This window comes from Cebus imitator, unplaced genomic scaffold, assembly GCF_001604975.1.
Source record: "Cebus imitator isolate Cc_AM_T3 unplaced genomic scaffold, Cebus_imitator-1.0 Scaffold413, whole genome shotgun sequence".
Classification (NCBI taxonomy): domain Eukaryota; kingdom Metazoa; phylum Chordata; class Mammalia; order Primates; family Cebidae; genus Cebus; species Cebus imitator.
This window is the reverse complement of record NW_016107728.1, coordinates 414,374-441,433: the sequence shown is the minus strand read 5'-3', so window position 1 is coordinate 441,433 and position 27,060 is coordinate 414,374.

The window sequence follows — 27,060 nt, the reverse complement described above, 5'->3', positions numbered from 1 at the left end:
TAGAATCCTAGGAGAATGTTACGGGGCAAAAGATTAATGTGAAAGCTCTATGATGTTGTGGAGAACTGTAGTCATGGCAGCTCAAGCATTAGAACCACATCTTTGAGGACAAGAAAATGGAGGTGGTGGTGCTACAATTGCCTGCAGAAGTAGAGGTAGAGTCAGCTGAAGTATTGCTCAGCTACGGCCAGAGTGGCTTGGCCTTCAAGCTCCCTAGCCAGAGCCTGTGTACAGATGAAAGCTTCCCTGGCCTGGGTGTCATAGAGCTCAATGGCTGCCCTCCCTGCAAAAGGGGACACCTATCTCATCCCTACACAACCCGTCATAGACCACTTGGCCCCATCCCCTGATAAACCTGATTGCTTTGTGGGGAAAAGTCTCCAGAAAAAACTCCAACCATAATCCCATGGACTCTCCTGCCTGCGGGGTACTCCCATACCTGACCATCAGCAGGTGGGAAGCCAGAATAGTGAACATTAAGTCATGAATCTGGACTTGCTGTTCAAATGGGAAATTGATGAAAGGGAGATAGGTGGAAGTGCAGGCTGAAAACAGATTAAGATGGAAGGCGGTGGTGTAGAATACATTATGTGAAGACAGGGCATCTACCGTAGCGCTGGTGTTAAGTACATTTTGGCCAGGTTCAAAATTCAGCTGCAATATACGGGGGCAAGGGGCAGCCAAGAAATGTCTGAGTGATAAGAAATGGCCTCTAAATTTACAATTCACTGAATAATCTCTACATTTTAGACTCATCGATATAATACAATGAGGTTTGATATTCAGATTTATTTTACGTATCTATGGATTCTTACTTCAATTGTTTTTATTTAAAGGAGATAAAATATAGACCAGCAGTAATTGATATTGGGTATAAACTTCCTCCAGTATATTTGAATTTTATATCCGCATTCTTGCAGTAACAGCAGTTCATACTAGATCAACATTTTGGAATGCCTTACTGCATTAAGTGCATTGTTCTATCCAAAGTTAAAAATACCTATATTTTTATAGTGAGCTGCATAAATGACTGAATTTTAAAATGTGTTCATTTGGCCGGGTGCTGTGACTCGCGCCTGTAATCTCAGCACTTTGGGAAGCAAAGGCAGGCTGATCACCTGAGGCTGGGAGTTTGAAATCAGCCTGATCAACATGGAGAAACCCCATCTCTACTAAAAATACAAAATAAGCCAAGCATAGTGGTATACGTCTGTAATCCCAGCTACTTGGGAGGCTGAGGCAGGAGAATGGCTTGAACCCAGGAGGCAGAGGTTGTGGTAAACTGCGACCATACCATTGCACTTCAACCTGGGCAACAAGAGCGAAACTCCATCTCAAAAAAAAAAAAGTGTTCATTTATAATCAGACTTGTGGATTTCAACTGCTGTCTTTACATGTGTATATATAAAAAACAAATAAATGATAGGTGGAATTGCAAAGTCTAAGCAGGTTTTATATTTGACGTGTCATAAATCTATAAATATATATTACCTATAATACTTATGTATTATAGTTATATATGAATATATTTATTATTACATATTAATATATAAATATAATTATATTTGTATATGATACATATTTATAGATTCTATGTATATATAGTATCTATACATATGTAATCTATAAACTATATAATACATAAAATATTATACTCTTGTGTAATAGCTAAGATCAATGTATGTCTCATTATGATCCAAGTCCTGCCCATTTCTTCAAACTCCCTTACACTACCTTTTACTTTATTGCTAACTTTGGTAAGGCTGGTCAGCTTTCTGTTGTTTACTGGAAGACAATGCACCTGTCTTTTCTCAGCATTCTATGCTTTCTACTCTGTTAGGAGCAGCTCCTCTGCTCTTCTCATAGCTGGTCCTTTCTCTGATCATCCGTTCGTAAGCAGATTCTTCTTGCTATACTCTAGGGCAGCATCCTTTTATCTTCTTAGAACTTATGACAAATTGTCATAATTTCAATTATTTGTTTCATCACATACCATTTCCCCAGTTAGAATGTAAGCTTCTTAAGGGTAGTCACCTGGAGTGTCTTGTTCATTGTGTATTTAATATGGTACTGAGTATTCAGTAATATTTCTTTGAATGACTGAAAGAGCTCACTTATTTCATAAGTACAGTTTTCTCTTATTTTGTATTGTTGGAAATATGAATACAAATTTCCTGAACCCTTCAGGTAATAAGCTTGAATTATATACATATTGAATAATAGGACTATAAACAGCGCTTGGTTTCTTTCTTCTTGGAGCCTTTATTTGCACTTTCTCTGTAGTATTTCTAGAGTGTTTCAGGTGTTTACTAACAAATATTCTAAAAACACAGGAAGCATTGTTGATAATGTCTATACTTTAATAGATTTGTGCTAAGTTGGTTAAAAATTGTGAAAATCTATATGTTATGCCAAAAAACTACAAAGCATATTATAAAAGCTTCCATGCAATGTACAACTGTACAAAATACCTAAATGTAAGCAGAGGAATAGAATTCAGAAGGAAATGTGCTGTATGTTGGAAGTGTTCATCCAGGAGTAATGGGATAATAGGCAATTTTTTATTTTTTAATATTATAATCTCTCTAATATATATCTATATTATATATAGCAATATAGAGCTATATCTTGCTCTTAAAGGTAATTTGTTTTCCTAACTGCTTAATGATTTTCAAACATTAAAAAACAAGTATCCAGAAAATTATTGTTCAATTGGGAAAGTAAATTACTTTTAAGATCAAGATATAGCTTCAAAGAGTGGAATGATTCATTTTTTCAAAAAAGTAAAATCTAGTTTCTACCATAAACTATGTAAGATATGTTTATATTTCACTGTAATTGAAGACAGACTATTGCAAATTATTATGAAGAATATGAGATAGAGAGATGGGAAAGTTATTTCCTGGGATATGATTAAAGTGCTTCTTAGCATTGACCATCAGCAAGAATGCTGACAATAAGAGGAAGACTACCCAGATCAAGGAAACAACATCCAGAAATGTGGAGACACAAGGAGACACACACTGTTGTGGACAAAGGAAGTAGACAGATGTGTAGATGTATATTAAATAGGAGATATTGAAAAAAATAGTTCAGTAAAAACAAAAACAAAAAAAGTTGAAAGATTCCACCTTATGGAATGACTAGAAGAGTGGTCCAGTGAGTAAAACAGGAGTCAGTGATAGAATTTGCACAGGGTAGAATTTAGGGCAGGTTGGCAGGGCATTAGAAGAGTCAGGGAAAGATATATAATTTTAAACAATTTGCATTTGGAGTACCTTTTGTATCTCATTTGCAAACTATGCATTAAACAGTGAAATATATGAGTCTGAACCTCAGGAAAGAGATATGCTTGGACATAGAAAGGTGTGGGCTGTCTTCACCAAGATGGTGATTTAAGTCATTGGCCTGGATGAGATCCTTTGAAGAGTCACTCCAGAGTGATGACTAAGGCTTAGTAACCTGGGTATTTTAACTGCCAAGTAGAGAGAATAGAGAAAAGAAAGACAGGAGGCTCCTGTGGAAGTTAGGGCAAGTGCCAGCCACATGTGGTGTCCTGGCAATAGAAATGAGAGGAAGCGGCTGGACAAGGTGGCTCACACCTGTAATCCCAGCCCTTTGGGAGGCCAAGGTGGGTGGATCATGAGGTCAAGAGTTCGAGACCAGCCTGGCCAACATAGTGAAACCCCGTCTCTACTAAAAATACAAAAAGTTAGCTGGATGTGGCAGTGTGCACCTGTAATCCCAGCTACTCGAGAGGCTGAGGCAGGAGAATTGCTTGAATCTAGGAAACAGACGTTGCAGTGAGCCAAGATCATGCCATTGCACTCCAACCCCAGGTGACAGTGTGAGACACCATCTAAAAAAAAAAAAAAAGAAATTGGAGGAAGCAGAAAAATATTAGGGATGCCTCTGTTGTTGTTTTATCATTCTGCTTTGATGCCAAACAAGATTAGTTAATGTGACTAGTGTTATCTGACACAGGCCAGAGATTTCTAAACCTGGGTGCATGTCAGAATTATTTACAGAACTGTCTAATAATTCAGTATACAGAATAGTCAACAGTTGTGTGAATGTATAAATGTTTAACATATGTTTTGATCATCTTTACCAATACCTTTTTCAATATAAATAACTTATGAAACTAGAGGACAAAAATTACATTGTGCCTAATAAAATTCAATAAACTCTATGATGCAAAATTAATAAGTTTGTGTGAGGGTGATTTTAACATTCATAAAGAAAGAATGAAATTTAAGTCATGAGTAGTTGGGAAGATTGAAAATGCCCAGATTTGGAAAACTCAAGGTTCTTAATGTCCTTATCTGGTGCTCTCCTTTTCTGTACTGGCAAAGTGATTATATGTTAGCAGTTGTGGAAAAAGCCATAATATGACCATGATGTCATAGTCAGTTAATTGTTGAATTATATTTACCTCTCTTCATATTTCCCCAGTTTTGCACCTGGCCTTGGGTATTTCCATTATACAAAGTGTAAAATCATAACATCTCCTTGTCTTTCTAAATAAAAATACTAACAAAAGAATAAGTAAAGTTTTTAAAAACTTTCTGTTCTCACTAATGTAATTGAATCCCTTTTTCACTGCTTTCCACTGAATTAAATATTAATTTTTACTTAAAAGAGAATAACAGCAGGGACCTGTAAAAGGCGCCCCTAGAGTGCCTGTTAATAATTGTTTCGAAAATAAATCAGAAAAAAAAAGTAAATCAGAAAAATAATCTCTTTGAAATTAATTAGAAAGGCTGTACCAATAGTAAATAAAAATGTACCAAGTTCAACATCTGTATGTTCCCATAAACATAATCGCTCTAAAAATCAACTTAGAGAAACTGTCAGATGACTAATTTTAAAATGAGAACGATTAAATTTGCATTTGTTTATTTTTCACCACAAAACAAACACACCTTGATATGTAATTACTAATGGCCAGATTCAGATCATTTCATGTTTGCTGCCAGTATCTGATTACAATTTTTTTCCTCTATACTCAATATTCAAATATATTACAGTGCTCTTATGATATGCTTGTTATGACAGTTTTATTCTAATCCTAAAGAATATATATTATATGATTTAATATGGAATTGCCATCATACTCTTAGAAGAACAGCTTTAAAATTGGTAAAGATATTCAAAGAGAAGAATTTTAAAGTAGGGCCACCTTTTCCATCATGTCTCATCTTCTTCACAGATGATCTGTTTCTCTTTCCATGTCACCTCATTCTGCATGGGTTTAATTTAGAAGAATCACAAAATTTTGAAATTGGGAAGAAGTTAAGAGAGTATTTAAATCTAGCCTTTTAGCCTATTCATATGTAATTCGATTTTACAATATTGCTGCAAATGGTGATTGAGTTGGGATGTGACTACACCTTATAGGAGTACTGCTTATTATTTTGGCAGTCTGAGTTGTCAGGAAGTGGTTTCGCATAAGCAGATAAAGTATCTTCCCATCACTAGTTTTAATTATACTCTCCAGAGTCATGTGAAATGAGATAAAATATATCTGATTTGACCAATTTTGCTCCACGATATCCAATTCAAACAGCAAAAACACAAAAATCATGAGGAATAGTGCAACTTCAGCTCATCTATGACTTACTAGCTGTTTTATGCTGCTGTGAACTTTTGAAGTGGTTAGTATAATTCTTCATATTTTGGCACATAATAAAAATTTATCCTTTAACCGAGTCTATGAAATCACATCAGAGGGAAAGTATATGTATAACTTTTGCCACCAATATTTTGTGTTTTTTTCAAGGTGATATAGTAAAATTCATGGTTTTAGTGAGAATAACATAAAAGGATATTATTTAGTAGGGTCAAATAGCTCTATGTGACAGATTAGGACTTGGAGCCAGGTTGAAGTAAACTTTCTAAGTGCTGTGTTTTCTTCAATGAGTTTCTTCAAACTTGTCCTAGAACTAGAAGGTCGATATCAAAATTAAACTAGACTGTCACTATGTAACTGGCTGACCTTCTGCAAATCGAGCTCCTATCTATATGATTGGGATATTAATTCCCTTCCTATAGGGCTGCTGTGAGAGCTGCAGCTGAGATAAGTAATGGCACCAAACACTGTCTCGGGCACACAGACGCTGTGGCATTACTGGTTAGAAGCAGTCTTTAAATCAAACTTGTGCTCCCATCTGGCTTGTCACCAAATAATCCTCTGCCAGCAAGGTGGCTATTTGTTAGCAGTTATGGAAAAAAGCCGTAGGATGTCTGTGACCATGATGTCACAGTCAGTTAATTCTTAAATTGTATTTATCTGTTTTCATATTTCCCCAGTTTTACACTGCCACAGGATATACCGGTGGTATAAATACCTGTGGTCAAGTCACTCAACTTCCCTGAGTCTCAGTTTCTCCATTTGCAAAATGAAACAACATAGGCTTCACAACTTTTTATTTTATTTTATTTTATTTTAGCATTGAAATATTACTCTTAGAAATCTTACACAAATGCACAATGTCTTTTCTGTGTGTGCACGGAGAATATTTAAGATCTACTCTCTTAACAATTTCAAGTATACACTGCAGTAGTGCTAACCATAGTCACCGTATTGTACATTCAATCCCGAGAATGCATTCATTCTAAAACTGAACATTTTTATCCTTTGACCAACATATCCCCATTGTCTTTCTCTCCCCAGACACTGGTAACCACCATTCTGATTCTACTTGATGTATTTGTCTTTCTCTGCCTGACTTATTTCACTTAGCATAATATCTTCATGGTTCATCCATGTTGTCACACATGACAGGATTTTCTTCTTTTTTATGGCTGAATAATATTTCATTATATAAGTATACCACAATAGTTTTATTAATCCATCCACCTAAAGACACTTCAGTTGTTTCTATGTCTTGGCTCTTGTAAATACTCCTACAATGAGGTTAGGTGCTGTGGCTCTTCTCTGTAATCCTAGCACTTTGGGAGGCTGAGGTGGGAGGATTGCTTGAGTTCAGGCCTTTGAGACCAGTCAGTGCAAAATAGTAAGACCTCATCTAAATTAGCTGGCATGATGTTGTGTGGCTGTAGTCTCAGCTACTCAGGTGGTTGGCTTCGGAGGATCACCTGAGCCATGGAGTTCAAGTCTACATGAGCTGTGACCCCACTCCAGACTGGGTGACAGAGTAAGGCCCTGTCTTTACATAAATAAAATAATAATAATTCTACAATAAACATGGGAGTGCAGATATCTCTTTTGAGATACTAGTTTCGTTTCCTTCAAATATATATCCTGAAGTGAGATTGCTCAATTCTATGATAATTTTATTTTTAATATTTTGAGGAACCTCCATATTGTCTTCCATAGTGGCTATACTAATTTTCTTTCCCACTAACAGTGTATAAGAGTTACATTTTCTTTACTTCCTTCTGCCACTTGTTATCGCTTGTCTTTTTGATAATAGCCATCCCAGGTGTGAGGTCTGTTTGATAAGTGGTGCTGGGAAAACTGGATATCCACACGCAAAAGAATAAAATTGAACCCCTATCTTACATCACTCAAAAAAGTTAATTTGAAACGGATTTGATTTAAATATAAATTCACTATTTTTATTTCAAAATATGAAACTTTTTGAAGACAACATTAAGAAAATCCTCCATAACACTAATCTTGGCAATGATATTTTCAGACATGACCCCAAAAGCATAAGCAGCAAAATAAATAAATAAATAAATATATAAATAAGTGGGACTACATAAAATTAATAAGCTTCTGTACAGCAAAGGAAATGATCAACAAAATGAAATGGAAACATATGGAATGGAAGGAAACATTTGCAAATCATAATCTGATAAAATGTTAATATTCAAAATATACAAGGAATTCATGCAATTGAATAGCAATAAAATAATCTAATTTTAAAATGGCCAAAGGACCGGTATAGACATTTCTCCAAAGAAGACATACAAATGGCCAACAGGTACATTAAAAAGTGTTCAAATTCACTAATTGTCAGGATTTTCAAATTTTTCATAAAAATCTCAAATATTCATAAAGTTAATGATAACATTATCATGAACCTCAATATTCCCATTACCCAATCTTCCACAAGGAGATTTTTGTCATACTTGCTATCCTTTTTACATTTATTATTCTTTTATGAGCACTAAATGAAACTAAATGCATGCAATACTTAGCAGAGTCCTTGGTACAGAGTGAATACATAATATGCAGTTTCCATTTCAAGTTATTCATCTATAAAATAGGAATATTACCTAATATGAAATAGTTTTTGAAAAATCAAATCCCAAAAAAGTAGATGTGACAGTTCTTTTTAATTTGAGAAGTGAAATAAGTTTGCAAAGATAATTAGTATGGTTAAAGATCACTGTTAATCACAGAAAGAGAGAAGCAAGTTAAGAGTATGCTTCTATGCCTGCAACAAGGAGGAGAGTGTTCTGCTACTAGTGCACAGAGGGGGAAAAGAAACCAACACGAACACAGAAAGGTTGGTAGCTGCAAAAGACAAATTACCCAAGGCCTATTGTTGATTTGAGATGACCCTAAGAGGCAGAACTTAATAAATGTCATTCCTTCTAGGATAGGTAATTCTCATCATTAGGATGTCTTGTAAAACATACATAGGAGACAAGTTTTCAATGTCCTGACCTCCCCTGCTCCAATCCCTTTACTGTGTTACCTGGAGAAGTGCAGCCCACGGAAGATTACTGTGCAGTTGCCTTTCACAGTTCACCTTACCCAGGTTCCTTGTAGGACATAGCAATGCCAATGACTTTTTTTCTGAAAACTTCACCTTTTTTCCTATCCTGACATAACATTGCCCTCCTGCCACTATGGCTTCTTATTTCAGACCTTGACCCACTTTTCCTCTTCCCACCCCAAATGAGGGCATCACAGCTCCTCTCTTGGTCTGTCTTTCTCTACTCTCTACATCCTCTCCACTGGCATATACATCTATTCTCCAGCTTTCAAAAATTATAATTAAACATATGATTCTCAAATCTACCTGAGTCTACTCAAGCTTCACTCCTGTGATCCCAAAGGTCACCTAGACTATTCCATTTGGAAATTTCTGTGAAATTTCTTATTTCGAACAAACTCCATAACTCTCCATCCGAAATCGTTAGCTTTCTTTGCCCAACTTCCTTAAGTGTGAATTCAGATTTTTAAAGTTGTATGCTAAAATCATATTTTTAAATAATTAATTTTTTTTGTAAAAGATGTTTTAAACGAGATAGATCCAAGTTTAAATTCCATTTAAGCCACTTAAAGGCTATGAGCAAGTTCTGGACTTAAAGAACCTAAGTTTGCCTTTTATAGAATAGAGGTGATATATATCTGCAAAAGTTGTTGTGAAGACTCGGCATAACATACATAAGGATGTAGAGCAATGTTTAACATGTAAAGCTACATAATGATAAATAAGTAATTAATTTGAAGCTATTTGTTTAAATTAGTTATAAATTTAAATTCCATTTTAAGTCACTGAGTATTTGGTACCATGGTTCTTAAAATAGAATATTTCATTTATAAATGGTTAGTTGATATTTTTACTCAATAACCATATTGAATGGTGCTATATGACTAAACATCTCTGCAGAAAACGTGAATGTTGCTAAATTAAAGAGTTTAGCAAAATGTTTGCTATTGAAACATAGCAAAAATTTACAAGCCTAATAATTATGGCTTCTCACCCACAGCAACTGTGACCTTCATACATCTCCTTGCTGCTCATAAATATCCATCTAAGATCATTAGAAAAAGTAGTGGAACCACTTGGAAGAAGATAGCATGCACCAATAATAAGGTGCTAATGAGATGGGTGCTTGACAGGAAAGAAGTTATGAATGTAATTGAACCACTACTCTCTGAAATGCCCTCTTGTCAAAGAAATAAAAAAGGTAGATAGTGAAGGGAGTGGTGAGGATGATGGTGATATGGAGGGTAGATGAGGTGGTGGGGGGGACGAATGGCTAGGGTGGTGAAACGGGGAGATTTGTGGAGGAGGAACGAGTGAGGAAGAAGGAGATTGTGAAGAATGGGGTAGAGGAGGGGATTTTCAAGGAAGGGGAGATTACAGATGGATTGGATATATGGGGAAAGGAAGGTTATGTATATTAGTGTGGACAGGGTGATAGTAGATGTAGAAGGTATTAAAAGCTACAAAAATTAGATAACAGCTTATTTCTTGATAGATGTGTCAGGCATGGCCCACCCATATTCTATGTGTGGGACATATTTTTGAACATATTGTATCTTTTAAAGGACAAAACAGGCCAGGTGTGGTGGCTTAAGCCTGTAACCCAGCAGTTTGGGAAGCCAAGGTGGGAGGATCACGAGGTCAAGAGATCAAGACCATCCTGGCCAACATGGTGAAACCTTGTCTCTACTAAAAATAAAAAAAAATAGCTGGTTGTGGTGGCATGCACCTATAGTCCCAGCTACCTAGGAGGCTGAGGCAGGAAAAGTGCTTGAATCCAGGACGGAGGTTGCAGTGAGCACAGATGGTGCCACTGCACTCCAGCCTGGTGACAGAGTGAGACTCAGTCTCAAAAAGAAAAAATAAAAAAAGGACAAAACAAATAGAAACATAATTGTTTAAATATCAATATTTCTTATGGTTGGAAAATGAAAAGTATTTAGAATTTTTAGTCCAGATTTTGTGTTTATGAGACTAGTTAGTATTTTAAGTGACTCCTAACCAGGAAGCAGAACACAAGATAGTCTTCTTATGCTTGATACTCCTGCTGGGAAGTATAGAAAATGTTCACTTTTGGCATCTCCTTCAGTTAAAGTCTCCGAACTTCAAAAAATCTTCTAAACTGTTTTTAGTATATATATGCTTCAAATATTTCACAGGACATACCTATACTAAAATATTATTTGCTGTTGATCTAAATTTTAAACTTCAGTTCTATATTTTATTTTGGCAACCCTATTTTGGGCAAGTCACTTAATTTACATTTCATCTGGCCCTCACTACAGGAGTGATGTGGGATTTTTCTATTAATCTCTCAAAAGCACCATGCAACATTTTTTTTCTTTAAATATAGAAAAAAGAAATGAAAATGGAGCACTTATTTAGGAGTTTCAGCTCAAAGAAGCTGATATTCAGGTACCGTCAGGCTCACAGGTTATATTTGTAATCCCTCATGAATCATTTACTATGGATTTAGAAACTTAAATTCTGTGTTTTGAAGATGGATACTATGATACATATTCCACTGAACCAATTTTAGAGTATTTTAATTTAATAATAAAAGTAGATGGCATGTATCAGGTATAACCTGTGAAATTCAGTACTTTAAATACATTATCTAATTTGAATCTCATAACAATCTTATGTGTTAAGTAATATAATTTTATCCCTTATTATTATTTTTTTTTTTTTAGGCCAGGAAACTGAGAGACAGAGGAATTGAGTAACTTGCCAGTGATCACACAATTAGTAATAGGTAGGGCTGGGATTTGAATGCAGACTGGCTTAATAGTTTTTTCTCTTGATCACTATTCTATTCTACCACAAGGCCTTGAGATAAAAAGTCTCACAGACACAAAGATTGGCTTGAACATTTTGGGATGTATTATGGAGTTTTGCTTATCAGGTCAAAAAAGGAATAGAAATGATGTAACCATAGAGCTAGTCCAGGTGGTTATTGAAGCTCAATATTCCTATTTATTCTCCTTTACCCATGTTCCCTGACCCATGAAAGCAAGCAAGGAATTACAGTGATCACAAGAGATCCTTATCTCATTTCATGCTACAGATTAAAAATAAGACCTGTGAAGCTGTGGTCAAAAGCAAAAAGTGCTAAGTAAGGTCATCTTACTTTAATTGGCATTTGTAGTTTGATACAAGAGTCAGCACACTCCTTGTCTTCTTTCAGTTCCTTCCAGACTTAGACTTCTTTCAGGTCCCAGCCTATGGCTTCCTGTCCTAGGCTGGGACCAGCTCAGTCAGCTCCTGGGACAGTGCCATTTCTCAGGTTATTTCACTGCAAAGCCAAATTACAGATCAACAGAGAAAATGGTAAAGTAATCTCTCTCTGCACAGAGACAGCAGAAAATGTATAAATACAGTGGCCATTTAGTCTGGCTACTTTATGAAAAAGTAAGCATTTTTCTTGATGGACCTTAGTCAAAAGTAATATCGACCTGGAAAACAAAGCCTTTTATAAAGAAAATTTGTATACTATCAGATAAACTCCTTTGGTGGGTTAGTCCTTTCTCGGTTGGTTTGAAAGAAACTCTTCAAAAGTTTACTGCAAAGCATGAACATGAAAATCGTTTACCTCATAGCACCCAGAAAAAGATCTAGGTTTTTCTATTTGCATTAAAATAATAATCAAAAGAAATTTAAACCTTGTGTTATAAGAAGTTTTACTACAATATTATTTTATTATTCCTTGGTGTTAGCTAGCATGCTATTTCTACTGGATGTGCATGTTATTTCCCACCAAGGAATAATAAAATAGTAGTGTATAACTCTCAAGTTATAAACTATAATAAAATTATATATAGAACAAATATATTTTATAATTAAGTTATACGTTAGCTATAAACTAATACACAATAGTTTATAAATCACAAGTTACAGAATTAAAGGATGATAATATTTCAAAAATTCTTTTCTTAAAAAAGTGATTTATTTTTACAGTACACGCTATAATTATCCCTGCCCATTTTAATTGCTGAATATACAGAATGATTATTTACAACACAAAAGCCAGAGAACAATCATGGAGATTACCATACAACTTTTTCTTTAATTTGCTGCAGGTTTGTGAAGAACTTTGGAGAAAAGGACAAGCATGAGAGATGGCTGAGAATGCCATTGTGATCAGTGTTCACAGAGGCTTTCTTTTAAAAAGAAGGAAGTTCGGTCTCCTTAGACTTTAGAGAAGTGGTTCTGGTTCCCACGTTGCTTAAATAACACCATCCAATATGGTTACTGGGGACATGTATCAAACAACCATTTATAATTAGAGTATTCTATTTTAGGAATCATGTAGTCAAATACTCAATTACTTAAAGTAGAACTTAAAATTTATAACTAATTTAAACAAATAGATTCAAATAAATGTATTTATTCATTCATTACGTACCTTTTATTTATCAGACTCAGCCCTGATGCTTTATATATGTTGTATTTAATCTTCACAGCTTTTCCAGATGTATAATATTACCTCTATTTTATATGTAGGAAAAGTTAGGCTAATTAAATTCAGAACTTGTTCATTGCCATTTGATACAAGTGGCTCAAATGGAATTTAAACTCAGTTCTATCTCATTTCAAGTACTTTCTAAAATTATTATTATTTTAAAATATTAGTTGAAAATACAGTTTTTAAAATTAAAAAAAAAATCTGAATTTATATTCAGGGAAGTTGGAAAAGGTGCACCTTGCAAACAGTTTCCCCCAAATTTAATTTTATACATATATATAATAATACCTATGAATAGTTTTATATATTTCTCTCTGTGTGTACACACACAAAACAAAAAACTCCTAACATGCTTGGGACAATATCCCCTCTTGTTGAGAATAGGGTACAATGCAGCCTCCCCCTCCTACAAGAAACCTGGAAGATAACCTTCCAGTTTTGATACAATTTTGGTAAACTGGGAAAAGAATCCTAGCGTTGACACAATTGTTTTCCTTGAAGGCATAATTATGTAATGAAAACCTGAGCGTGAGCACTAATGCAGCTGAATGTGAAGGTGAAAGGGTGGACGCACACTGGGGACGCTAGGAAATGCTCCATTCAGAACCTTCCACTGCTGCTTGCCAGTACTCCAAAGCCTCTGCAAGAAGGCTGGAAGGAAAGTAGGAATTTATATCTCATCATTCCTTTTATCTTAAACTTGGATTTCTCATAGCGACTCAACTTACTTCCACTGTTGAAAGAAACTCCTGATCTGGAGAAGTTGGGCACAAGTAGCTGAGGAAAAAAAGAAAGATGAATGAAAAAGAGAGGGTCAGGGAGAGAGACAGAAAGGAAGGAGGGAAGGAAAGAAAGAAAAGAGAGAGAGAGGGAAAGATAAAAGACTGAGGAACAATTTCTTGCAACTAATTTTACCAGAAGCTGTAATAGCCACATTAAATAAAAAGCTACTTCTCTCCTTGACTTTCCCACAGAGTGGCTGGTAAGGTAGCATGCCTGAAGGCCATGCTTACAAGTGAGAAAAGACATGCTCCCTCTTCAGCAGAACTGGCCCTTGAAAAAGGGACTGCAATAAATACAGATAAAACACTTTTCAAAATGGCAGATGCCCATGGCCTTGACGTTCTTCACTTCCTCCTCAAGCACCTGAATGGCTAAGTAGATAATATTAAAAGTCTTCCTGCTCAAGTTATAAAAGAGGAAATCAAACATTGCCTGGATATATAGAAGGAACTATCTCAAGTAGAATTTAGCCACATTATTTTGAAGCAAATTGAAAATCTAGAATGTGGAATGGCATCCAGATTAAGCACCAGAAATAAAGAAAATATAGCCTAAGAAAACTACTGAAGAGCTTAGTTTGAAAGACTTTTTTCCAAGGAAAATATAAGAAATTTTTTTTTACCTTCTCAAGGAAAAAAAATTACACACAGTATATATATATATATATATATATATATATATATAATGCATAAATGTATATAGATATGTATATATCCATATACACAACTTTATATGGAGAGACAGAATAAATGTAAGATTTTTAAAAGAAGGACAAAAAAATTGCCCCAGGCTTTTGCTCAAAATATTACCATAGTCCCCCTTTATCCAGGGGTAATACATTTCAAGACCCCCATGGAGGCCTGAAACCGCAGATAGTACCTAATTGTGTATATACCATGTTTTTTCCTATACGTATATACCTATGATAATTTACCTATGATAAATATACTTAATTTACTTTATAAATTAGGCATAGTAGTAGATTAAAAACTTACTTTGACATGTATTTGTCTTCTTTTTGGCCATGTCCAAATTGCCTGTATTACTACTCTTGTGCTTTGGGGTCATTATTAAAGAATGGTAACTTGAATATAAGCCACGTGATACTGAAATAGTTGATCTGATAACTGAGGTAACTATGACATGCATAAGGGTTATGTGGAAACACGGGACAAAGTGATGATTCACATCCTGGGAAGAACAGAGCAGGACAGTGTGATGTTTTATCATGCTACTCAGAATAGCGCACAGTTAAAAGCTTATAAATTGTTTATTTTTGGAATTTTCTATTTAATATTTTTAGACTATGGTCGACCTCAAGTAACTAAAGCTGCCTAAAGCAAAACTGCAGATGAGGGGGATCTGCTATATTTGCAACAACACAATTTCTGCAGATTTTTGAGGAAAAGAGTCATAGTTCATCTAGAGGATTGTAGTATCACATAGCATTCTTAGTATCTGGGTTTCCAAATCAAGGGATAAATTTTGAAAACTGCCTATTGCATTAACTACTTAAGTTGATTGGGATGCAAACTCCCTAACCATTGTTTATTACCTCTAAAACAACCCCCAACCAGTTTTAATTGAACACTTAAATAAGTAGGATTCACTAAAACCTACACAGAAATAGCAATTAAGCCAATATATATTATTTTGGTTAAATGCCTAAGTACTTTAAAAATAATGAAAACTGATCTAAGAACCACTTTTTTTTTTCATTCTTGGGTGGAAATATTTACTAATGATTTATGCTTATGAATAAGAGAAATGAGACTTTGAGAATTTTCATTTACTATTAGCCAAATGTAGGGTAAATTTAGAAAGCTTATGTAATTTTTTTCTACAACAATTAATTTTTAAAAAAGGAATTAGCATCTGTATTATGTTTGATTACAAAGCCAGGAAATGAAGGAAGCAAATGAGAACCACTGTGAAAACTGAAACTCCCTCCTAACCCCAGATATCCAGTCTGTGGAGTTATATATACATGTGTGTGTGTGTTCTATAGAAACTAGCTGCGAAGAAGCTGCTGGCAGAGAAGGGGCCTGGAGAGTCAATGTGACCCATAGGATAATTTGTGAAGAATGATATCTTACTTAAAAATAGGGAACTAGTGTCAAGACAGAGACAGAGAACAACTTCTCAAGTGGAAGCAGAGGAATTCTGTTGTTGGTCAAAGTTGGGACACTGGGGAGGTATACTAGTATGGATGCTGTCCAGATCTCAAGCCTTAATTATGTGTAATGCCAGTCACCCAAGAGGCACCTGTGGAGAGGCAGAGGAGGGGACAGAGAGCAAGGAATGTAGAGGACTACCGTTCTAGTCCATGGGTAACCTCCAAGTTAGAGAAGTGAGAAAATCAAAGAATCAGATTAACTCTTCATAGTGACCAGAGAGAAAGCCATGTATATTAACAAGACCATAGTTTGTGTTTCCGAACTATGGTAGAGAGTTGTCCTTAGAATAAGTCATGGCATTACAAATATGAATATTTGTCTTTGATAAGTAAAAGTGTGTCCCTTTCCATAATGCTTGAATACAGATATTAGAAGAAACAATGTGCTTTTCTCAGGAAAAATATTTTTATTAAGGCACAGTTTGCCTTTCTTTGAAGACTTAGTGCCATAGATAAAAAGTATGCCTTTTATCTATCTTAATAAAACAGATGCCAGCTACTTTGATAGACAACTGGGATACAAAATTTTTGAAGTGCTGATTGCAATAGTGTATTTCCTAATGGAATAAATACAAATTTTCAAACCACCAATTCAGGTGTACAAAAATATTACTACCTTTGCTTTTTTCCTTAGCCTAACTGGATCTTTACTTTGATTTACTATATTTAGTAGCAGAAAATTCAACTTTTTAAACTTTAAGTAGATGTGTCCACTGTAGGGTATCATTAATTATTTCAGTTTTAAATTTACTAATTCCATATATCCCTTTCCCTGTGTCTTTTCCCCAGCTTGGAATGTTCTAAGCACCTCTATGCCATCATGGCATGGAGCAGACGTCTGCTTGGTGGCTCACATTCCCCATCCAAGTGGCCTTCACTAAACTTTACCTTGTCCTATCTGGTATTTGAATGTGATCTTTATTCTAATGTCTACCAAGAGTCTGGTGTTCCTAATGGGTATACTTCAAAATAACCGCATCTGCATGTTGCACGGCTTGACTAGAATGCCTCTCCATGTTTGCTTTCCCATGGCACTCTAGGGTCATGGCAACTTGGTGGGCCTTCCTTAGGCCTTCTCTGCCCCAGATCTCCATGATCTATGTCTTGTCTCTAGCCCTACAAAGGTGCTAGAGACAATTACTCGAGATTGTTATAATATTTCCAAGCTGGCTTGGAAATAGTTTCTATTTAGAAATTTTGTTGTTGTTAAGAGGATATAGTTTGTATTTGGAAAGCCATCAACATTTATCTGGAGTTTCAACCCCTTTTTCTCCCCTCAAACTCATTTCAGAAATGGAAGAGAGATTACAGGATCCCTTTCACAGGACCGCATGCCAGCTTGAACCCTCCAGTCTTCATCAAGCCCCTGTACTTGTCAGGACTGGCCCTGCCTGGAGACAATATGCTGTAAATGGCTCAGTTTCATGGTGGTTTTCATGGAGCAGAGGCCAAGAGATTTTAAAAAGGAAAAGATTATACCACAACATCTGTATCTTAGAGTGACTACCAGTATAGTTCTACTTAAAATAAAGCAAAACAAAAGAAGATAATTGTGATCCATGCTGTGTCCACTGTAAAGCAAAATAAGAATTTTTGGACCCTTTCTGCAATATTCAAATAATTTTATGCCACCTTTCTTAACATGAAATGTAATTTGAAACCATAACACAATTGGTTCAGCTGTTTCCTGGAGAAGGGCCTGGCGCAGTGTTTGAATTCTTAGCATAAAGATACCTTCCAGAAGGCCGAGTAGGGGTGTATTGCCAAGGTTCTGCTTCACGCCTTAATGAGCATAAACCAACATTTCTCACCACCGAAGACTCAGATTATGGTGCTGAAAATATGTTTCATCACAAGATGACAGGTGGCCCAGCAGCAGCAGTTACTGCCTATTCATGAACCATTTTGTCACAGAATAGAACCACGTACATTGACAAAGACATCTTTGCTGTTATTGCGGGAGTCATGGCATTATACAACTTCTCTGTGTCTGATGCTTTACCAATTATGTGAATCACCAGCTTTTTCTAAGAAATAGTTTACACTTTTAATTATAGAGTCATTTACATAATTTTCTTGGCTAGAGTCTTATAGCTGCATGATAGCTGACAGTCTTGTTTTTTTTTTTTTTTTTTTTTTTTTTTTTTTTCTAGACAGTCTCTATCACCCAGGCCAGAGTACAGTGACGTGATCGCCACTCACTGCTGCAACCTCCACAAGCAATTCTTGTGCCTCAGCCTATGAAATAGCTGGGATTACAGTTGTGTGTCACCATACCCAGATAATTTTTGCATTTTTTGTGTTAGCTGCCAGTCTTGAAGAATATTTGACTGCAGATTCCAAGATAATGTTGCCTTCTCATGAGACCTACCCCAACTAACCTTTTAAAAATTGCAACCCTCTTTTCAATGCTCTGCTTTTTCTTTTTTTTTTTTTTTTTTTTTTTTTTTCTTGGCACTTAATCACTTTTTGATATATCATGTACATTGTTTATCATGTTTATTGTTTATTGTCTATTTCCCTCCACTAAGAGGTAAGAGCAGAGATCTCATTTTCATTCACTAATGTATTAAAAATATCTGATGCTCATTAATCCTTGCTGAGATAGTGAGTTTGTTTGTAGATATCCTCCTAGATAAAATTGCAAGATTAACTCAGCGGAGTATGCCTATGTCATTCCTTCTGTGAAAAAAAAGTACTTTGATCACATCTCATCACCTATGAGATTCTGTCCAACTCTTTAGTTTCGTAATTGGCCCTCAAACTGTGTCTTCCAGCTCCTACTTTTCCTTTGTAGTCACTCGATGTGTAATCATAGTGTAACCATAGCAATGTAATAGCTATGTTCTTTCACATGGTATTCGTCTTTCTATACAGCAAAGCTTTCCCTTTGTATTATTTAGCTATGTGGCATAATAAGGCATAAAATCTGCCTCAAAACCCAGTGCAGTGTCTTAAAGCAACACACGTTTTTGTTTTTCACTTAAGCATTTTGTGGGGCAGCTTTCATTCAGGCTATGCTCAGCTGGGATCTGCTGGGCTTGGCTCCAGGCAGTAGGTTGGAATTAGGTCAGCTTTGTGTGCTTCCTCTTTCTTCCTGGACCAGCAGCCATGCAGAGTATATTCTCTTTCTGGCAGATTACTGAATGTAAGGGGCCACATTAAGCCATGCTAACATATTGGTGGGGCCTGCTTGCATCACGACTGCTCGTTTTCATTGGCTAAAGCAAGACACATAGCCAAGCCCTTTATCAGTGTAGTGGAGAAATATGTTCTACCAAAAAAGAGATAGGTAAGTGGTAGATAAGTCCTATCAAAAGATAGAAGAAGTCTATCAGAGTATTTTCTGATCAAAACAGTGTATATCTCACACATTATTTCTTGTTGGCATATCCATCACGACCTAGCACAAATGTTGCCTACTTTATGAACCTTTCCTGTTGCAGTAGGTAGTCAGATCTGAATTTTGAAATCCAGTGCACTCTGCTTATAACCGTGTCATTACAGTATAGGTTTATCTCTTTCCTGGACTCAAGATTAGAGATGATTTCCTATTAAGATCTCTATTCCCAATATCTACCACACAACCTAGCAAGTTATACGCTTAATAGATGTCATTTGTATAAAAATGTAGATAATCCCACTAAAGAAAACCAACCCCATTCAGATTCCTTCAATGTCATCTTTGTGTCTATCTGAAATGGGAAAACAACCTTATGAAAGTAAGCAGATATTGCATTAAATGTAGCACATTTAGGAAGTGTTTCCATTTAAAATTGACTAGAAGCAGGTGATTTGAAATTAAGTTTCATATTGAAATACCACACAGCATGCCAAAGTATTCAGTACAATTTACCAAGGGTTTTTCTACAGAAAGTGATGGAAATATTCTTAGGTAGAAATTGATGTTTAGAGCCTTGACAGAAAGAACTTCTTAGCAGTCAAGAACATAGAATATTCTTAGTTTTCTCTCAAAATTCTGCTAAAAAATCAGTTTTCTTTCAATATTTTAAATGACACATAAAATGTCAGTTGAAAAATGCTTGAATTTTTCCTTGATGATTAATTATTCCTTTGTCTACCCATCTTTTTAATCCAACCAACTGTCTATTCATTAGTCCATCTCTTTATGCATTATTCTTTCCTCAACCAATTCAGCTTAATTTTATCTAACTTCGCTCATAATCCAGTTTAGAATCCATGATTTATGGTTTCAATTATACCTTTACCAATATCCTGACTTGCTATCTTCCTTAGCCTTTTCATTGCTTCCATCTGAATGAAGACTGGATGAGTCCAGGTACTCATTTTCATTATATCTTCTTGAAATACCTAAACACCATTTTGTTAAACTAAAAAGTCAATTCACATCCTGCTGTCTCCATCACAAATACACTATTATTGGCTTTTAATTTATATTTTCAATATTCAATTAATTTTAAAAACACCTGATACAGTGGTTGTCAAATAAGTTTGATCTATGAAGGAAATAATTAGAGCTTGGGATTGCAATTCATAGCATTAGTAGCCTGCTGTTTAACCTTATCAACTGCATTCTCGACAATTATAAAATGAGTACCAACCGAAATAATTTATATTTATTTTGAATAATCAGGTGTGCTGATTTTTATGATGGAATTTAAGTTTTGTTCTCTCTATGGAATCCAGGCTTGATGTTTCCAGTTCATTCATATTCTTACTTTCCAATTTGTATATCCCTTATCTGGATGGAGCCACAAAACATACATTATTACTAGCTGAATAATCAGATGAATTAATGTGCCAGAAAAAAAAGTTTTTGCCTTGGAAAGCAGAGTCAAGTCTTGATGCACTGGGGAATAAAATGGATATGTTTTGAAGGAGAAGCAGGATGACAAGAAAATTTCTAGTACAGGGATTATAAAGCTAAATGCCTTAAAGTTCAGGAAAAGTCATGCAGGCAAGGTGTTAAATAAATAGTAGTAAGGAACTGTGAATAGTGTCCCTATGCCACCTAAAAGCATTCCAGTCCTATATATGATATCAACCAAATAAAACAGCCCAGAATCCCTATTGTGAGGCTACTGGTCCAGAGAATCGAGTTCAATAAAGTAAAAGAGCCACAAGCAATAAGGCATAGAAGTCGGTAAGCATATGTTATGGGAGATAAGCCCCCCAGCACAAAGGTATGCCTCTATTATTGTCTTATCAACACCAAGACTTACCACATTAGACAATTTTGTGCTTAAGGCTTTACATCTTTTATAAATATAAGTTATATTTCAAGGGATAATTTGTCATAATTTCGTGCATTATCAAAGATAGAACTAAAATTTCCATATGCAACAAGAACAACAACAAAAAAGGAATATCTGTGGAAACCAGTCTTAGGGATTGAAATTGGAGATTTAGTGCTGTCAGGAGATTTTCCCTTGTGCCGTTCTCTTTTTTCCCCCTCTCTCTTCTCTCTATCCATTTATTTTTTATTCTCTTTGCATATATGTTCCATTCTCTTCTGTAAACAGGGTTTTCCTATGTCCAGCAACCTCATCCTATTGATAATCATGAAAGAGAGAGAGAAAGATTCCCTTTATTCTGTTATAGTAATCCTATAGCAGTAATCTATTTTATTTGTGTCACATGTACTCTTCCTGGACCAATAACTATTACCTGGATTATAGTTTACCATGAGTGACCATGCTGGCCAGGCATAGGCCTTATTTCTATTCCAAGTGATGAAAGGATAGGTCTATCACCAGGGAAAATAAATAAGAATGCTTGCTAGGCAAGAAAATTAATACCCACAGTTCACTACATATTGATGTTAGTTAGAAACTTATATCTCAGTACAAATAAACTAATTAAAATACTTCTTGAGGAAGACAGGAACAAAGAACTTAAAGGCAGGAGACTGAGAACCATAAACTTGTTAAGATTATTGACAGTGAAGCCTGATTTCTTGTGCTGGAATCCTAGGAAAACATTACTAGATTTTGTGATCTTGGAAAACTTCTCTAAACTTCTTAAATCTCAGTTCCCTCTTCCATAAAATGGGAATAATTTTTCATGGTATATTACCATATAAGGATTCCAAGCACTTACCACAGAGTAAGCACTCAGTAAATATAGGTAAAGTGCTTAGCACAGAACTAAACAGTATTTATTTTTCAATAAATTATATTCAATGCATTAAAGCTATAATGCATTGATCCACTAACAAGAGAATGAAAAGGAGATCTCACTAGGGGACCAGTGAAAAATGAATGAAAGTCCAAGGCTGGAGGATCAAGAAATGAGTTTTGTGGTATTGTTCTTTTAAGGTTAATTACAATGGCATTGAAGCGTATTCTCTTTCCTCTTTTCTTCATTACTTCCTTCCTTCCTTCCTTCCTTCCTTCCTTCCTTCCTTCCTTCCTTCCATCCTTCCTTCCTTCCTCCCTCCCTCCCTCCCTCTCTCTCCCCCTCTCTCTCTCTTTCCTTCCTTCCTTCCTTCCTTCCTTCCTTCCTTCCTTCCTTCCTTCCTTCCTTCCTTCCTTCCTTCCTTTCTTTNTCCTTCCTTCCTTCCTTCCTTCCTTCCTTCCTTCCTTCCTTCCTTCCTTCCTTCCTTCCTTCCTTCCTTTCTTTCTTTCTTTCTTTTTCTCTCTCTCTCTCTCTCTTTCTTTCTTTCTTTCTTGAGACAGAGTCACAAGGCTGGAGGGCAGTGGCGCAATTTCGGTTCATTGCAACCTCCGCCTCCTGTGTTCAAGCAATTCCGCTGCTTCAGCCACCCGATTAACTGGGACTACAGATGTGTACCACTAGGACCAGCTAATTTTTGCATTTTTAGTAGAGATGAGGTTTCACCATGTTGAACATGTTCATCTAGATTTAAAAAATGATCTAATTACAGTACAGTCCACATGTGCAAAATCAGAAAACTATGAAAACTACAAAGCAGTTGTATTTGTTCTTAGCTACATTATGTCATTCAAACTGTAATTTCCATATGTTAGCTATGATGCTGTCACTCCAAACGTGATGAAAGTTAAAAAGCTTTTAAAAGAAGTTACGGATATTCCCAAACATCTGGATATTTGTCATCATGGAAGCAAAACATCCATATATTTTCATCAAGAAACTTTCAGATTAGGCAGCAATATACAGGGACTATCTAAAGGAGTTTCCCTTGTAATTTGTCTCTAGTGGTTGCAATAGTTTCAGTCTGGCATAATCCTAAAATTTTGTTTGTTTTGTTGTTGAATATGAAGGTGTCATGTGCTGTGAATATGTGCCATAAAGTTTTCCATAAACTTGGGATTAGTTGATATTGCTCTATCTTACTGCTGCCTGTGGCAAAGGGTGTGCATCTCACGATGGTGTCCATAGAGAAAAAAAATGAAGCTACCTACTAGCAAAAACAAAGATAACTACTGTGCAGGATCTCTGTAAACATCAGGCTTACAGCGTCTGATTCCACATTAGTTGAAACAAATACGTTTCTCTAAGGACTCAGGTAAAGATGAACGAGTTCATAAATTCAATAGTTTTGAATTTTTTTCTCATCATAAAGCTAAAATGTGATATTTTTTCTCATCATATAGCTAAAATGTGATATTTTTCTTCTAAGATTTCACTTTTTTTCCATTCTCATTTACTAAAGATCTTTAAAAATGCAATTCTTAGTAACATCCTGCACACTTCAGCACAGATAATTAAATTTTGAGCAAATATATTTGATTGTTGGATCCATATGGAGACCTATCTATGCCATTCCTGGGCTCATTTTCCCTCAGTTTCATTCCCTGCTTTCTTCTGGCAAGCTCTGTGTCACAGAGGACTGAATCCTACATATTTAATTACTAGCTTCCTGAGTCAGCTGGCTTTTCTTGTGTTTGCCCAATAGAAGTTACTGACAGGAAACTGGAGGATGGAAGTAAAGGAGAGGCCAGGGTGTTTATTTTTGTGCATTTCTCCCTCAGGAAGCATCTCCAGCAGCTTTATCTCCTCTGTGATTCCAGCTCCTGTTAGGAATAAAAAAGTTTGCCACTATCTCAACTGCTATTGAGTCACTCCAGCTGCCAAACTACAGTAAAATCTTTTGCGGCCTAAGACTAGGGATGGAGGCATGTTGTTATTGCTCATCTTCGGGTTGCCTCACCAAACTTAGGATTAATAGTTCTTCCATCATTAATTTGCTACATCAAATTCTCTCAGTTTTAAATGGTTTTTATTTCTCTGGCGGGACCCAGACTGCAACACCAATTATCATCACCTCCCTAGTTGTTAAATAGAGAATATACCATTTCTAAACAAGTAACTCTAAAATATTCCAAATAGTTACTAGCTTTTGTAATTAAAATTCATTTTTGTACTTGTATCAACTTAATAAGATGAAAATGGGAAAATGAAGTTTTAAAATGTGAGCACATGGCCTCGAGCTACAATCATGGCCCCATTAAATAATTGTGCTCCCTTGATTTAGCTACAAACCAATGTATTGAAAGTTCAACTGCATATGTTACTGTGCATATACTTATAAACTAGAATAAGCCTGTTTTGTGTAATATGGGAGGCACTTTCTCCCACATCCTCGGGGATAAATGTCATACAATGGCCTAATGAAATCCAAGCAGGCACTTTTTTTTTTTTCTGGAATTCTGTACAAACCAAGAGAAAGACAGATTTAACTGCCAAATTCTCAGAAAGGAAGAAGTTGGAGTGATGAAGGCACTGCATGCAGGAATTCCGAGCCCATATTCTTGAGTCTCTTCTGAATCTCCTTGAATGGGCGTGAATAAGGATGCATCTTACTGGCCCATTCTACTTAAATCTGTGTAATTGTGCCACTTTAACATTTTCAGTCTTCCAATCCTTTGGATTATTGACCTAACAACTAACCATTTGATTCTTTTATTTATGTAGAAAAGTTATTGTTTTTTTGAAATTGTGAAAATATTCAGCAGAGGATTCCCAGCTAAATCAAAACAGAGAATAAACCAGGAGACAGCTTATAACTATAATATGATTTGGTTAATTTATTAAACTTCTGTCTCTCTGAACTATGAGTTCCATGAATATCTGCTTTAAGGAAAATACAAACATGAACAATTCAACTATGGCAGCAGGCTTGCTAAAAATCAACTTACTAACACATTTACCAAAAACCCTTCTAAATTAGCCATGAAATTACTCATAACTAACATTTAAAATTTTAGAAAACATGGATTTTTATTTCTCTAACTTGATTGACACATTTCTGAGAAGATAGAGTATGTATCTTTAGCTCCATCATACAGATAGGAACTGAGGCTCAGAGAGGTTTGGTAACTGCGTCTATTAACACCTATTAGTTTTTCTACAGCCTTAGTTATATTTAGTATTTTGGCTGTAGGACTATTCTCAAATTCTCTGTAGCCCTAATTCAACCACACATTTTTGCATTATTAGTAAGCCTTTACTTACAGGTAATGAGCTACACATAGGAAACGCTAAAGCCTGATTTTAAGCCAGATTTTCAGAGCTCCAGACTTTGAGTTTCTCGTACTCCACTGTATAGTATTCTTGAATTTGGCCTTCATGTAAACATACCTTGACCTAGGAAACTGTGAAACTGAGGAACTCCACTAAAATCTTCTTACCCAAATAGGTTAATGGCTGCAGAAGAATTCACAGAGCTGACTTAATACACTTTGCCCTTCAATGCTTGCTTCACACTGTGATGTCCTTCCTCTTCTTGAGCCTTTTCTGAACATTTTTCTAGTATTGAAACTTAGTTGCCTCGGATGCTAATATAGTCCACCTTGGAAACACTTTGATTGCTACAAAGTGCATTCTTATCTTGAGTCAAATTCTGTCTTTCTAACTGCAATTTATTTGTCCTAACTCCACCTTTTGGGCCTAAATAAAACAAAGATTATCTCTGTTTCACTTTTAAAAAATACTTGCAGAAAACTATCAGTCATTAAATGGCTTATTCTCTGAGCAAAATATTACCAGTCCCTTCACCTAGTACTAGTAGGGAAAAGTTTTCAGTTCCTTCTCTACCTCGGATGGCTTCCTCTGTATAGGCTTTACTGAATCTACTTATCTACTATTTTAAGGTTTTCAGGTCTAAGCACAATATTTCTTGTATGTTTACATTGAAAAAAAAAAAAAGAGCAAAGCCTTTTCTGGACACACTGGTATCTCTGTTTCTGTTTTCTGTCATCTCATCTCTCTTGTGTCATGCCTCACTCACACAGAGCTCATGGCAAGCACAGGTTCCTGTTGGTTCCCTCACACCCTGCTGTAAAGTCATGTTTTCTCTGGACTCTTCTACTAGCATGTTGATTTTAAACTTAAATCAGTTTTCATTTATTAAAATTCATCTTGTTTAGCAACATCATAGAGCACGCATTTTGAAGTCAGATTTGGTATGGAAGCGGCTGCTCAACATTTAACAAAATCTATTTTCTCTTCTTCCTGGACACACATATAGGTCACATGTATGTTTCCTAGAGCTGCTGTACAAAGAAGCGTATATTGGGTGGTTTGAAACAGAAATTTATTCTGTCACAGTGCTGGGGGTTAGAAGTCTGAAATCAAGGCATTGGCAGGTTTGGTTCATTCCGAGAGCTATGAGGGATAAGTTCCTCCATGCCTCTCTCCTAGCTTCTAGTGGTTGTCAGCAGTCTTTGGCATTTCTTACCTTGCAGGTGCTTCTCTCCAGTCTCTGCCTTCATGATCATGTGGTGTTCTATTTGTTTACATGGCCATCTTCTTCTAAGGATACCAGTCACACTAGACTAGGTACTAACCTTACTCCTCTCGTATGGTCTTATCCTAACTTAACTATAAAAATAACATCTGCAATAACCTTATGTCGAAGTAAGGTCACATTTTAAAATGTTGGAGGTTAGGATTTCAACACATCTTTTTGCAAGGCACAATTTAGTTTTTATTTATGTATTTAGCTTTTCTTCAACTTTTATTTAAGTTCTGGG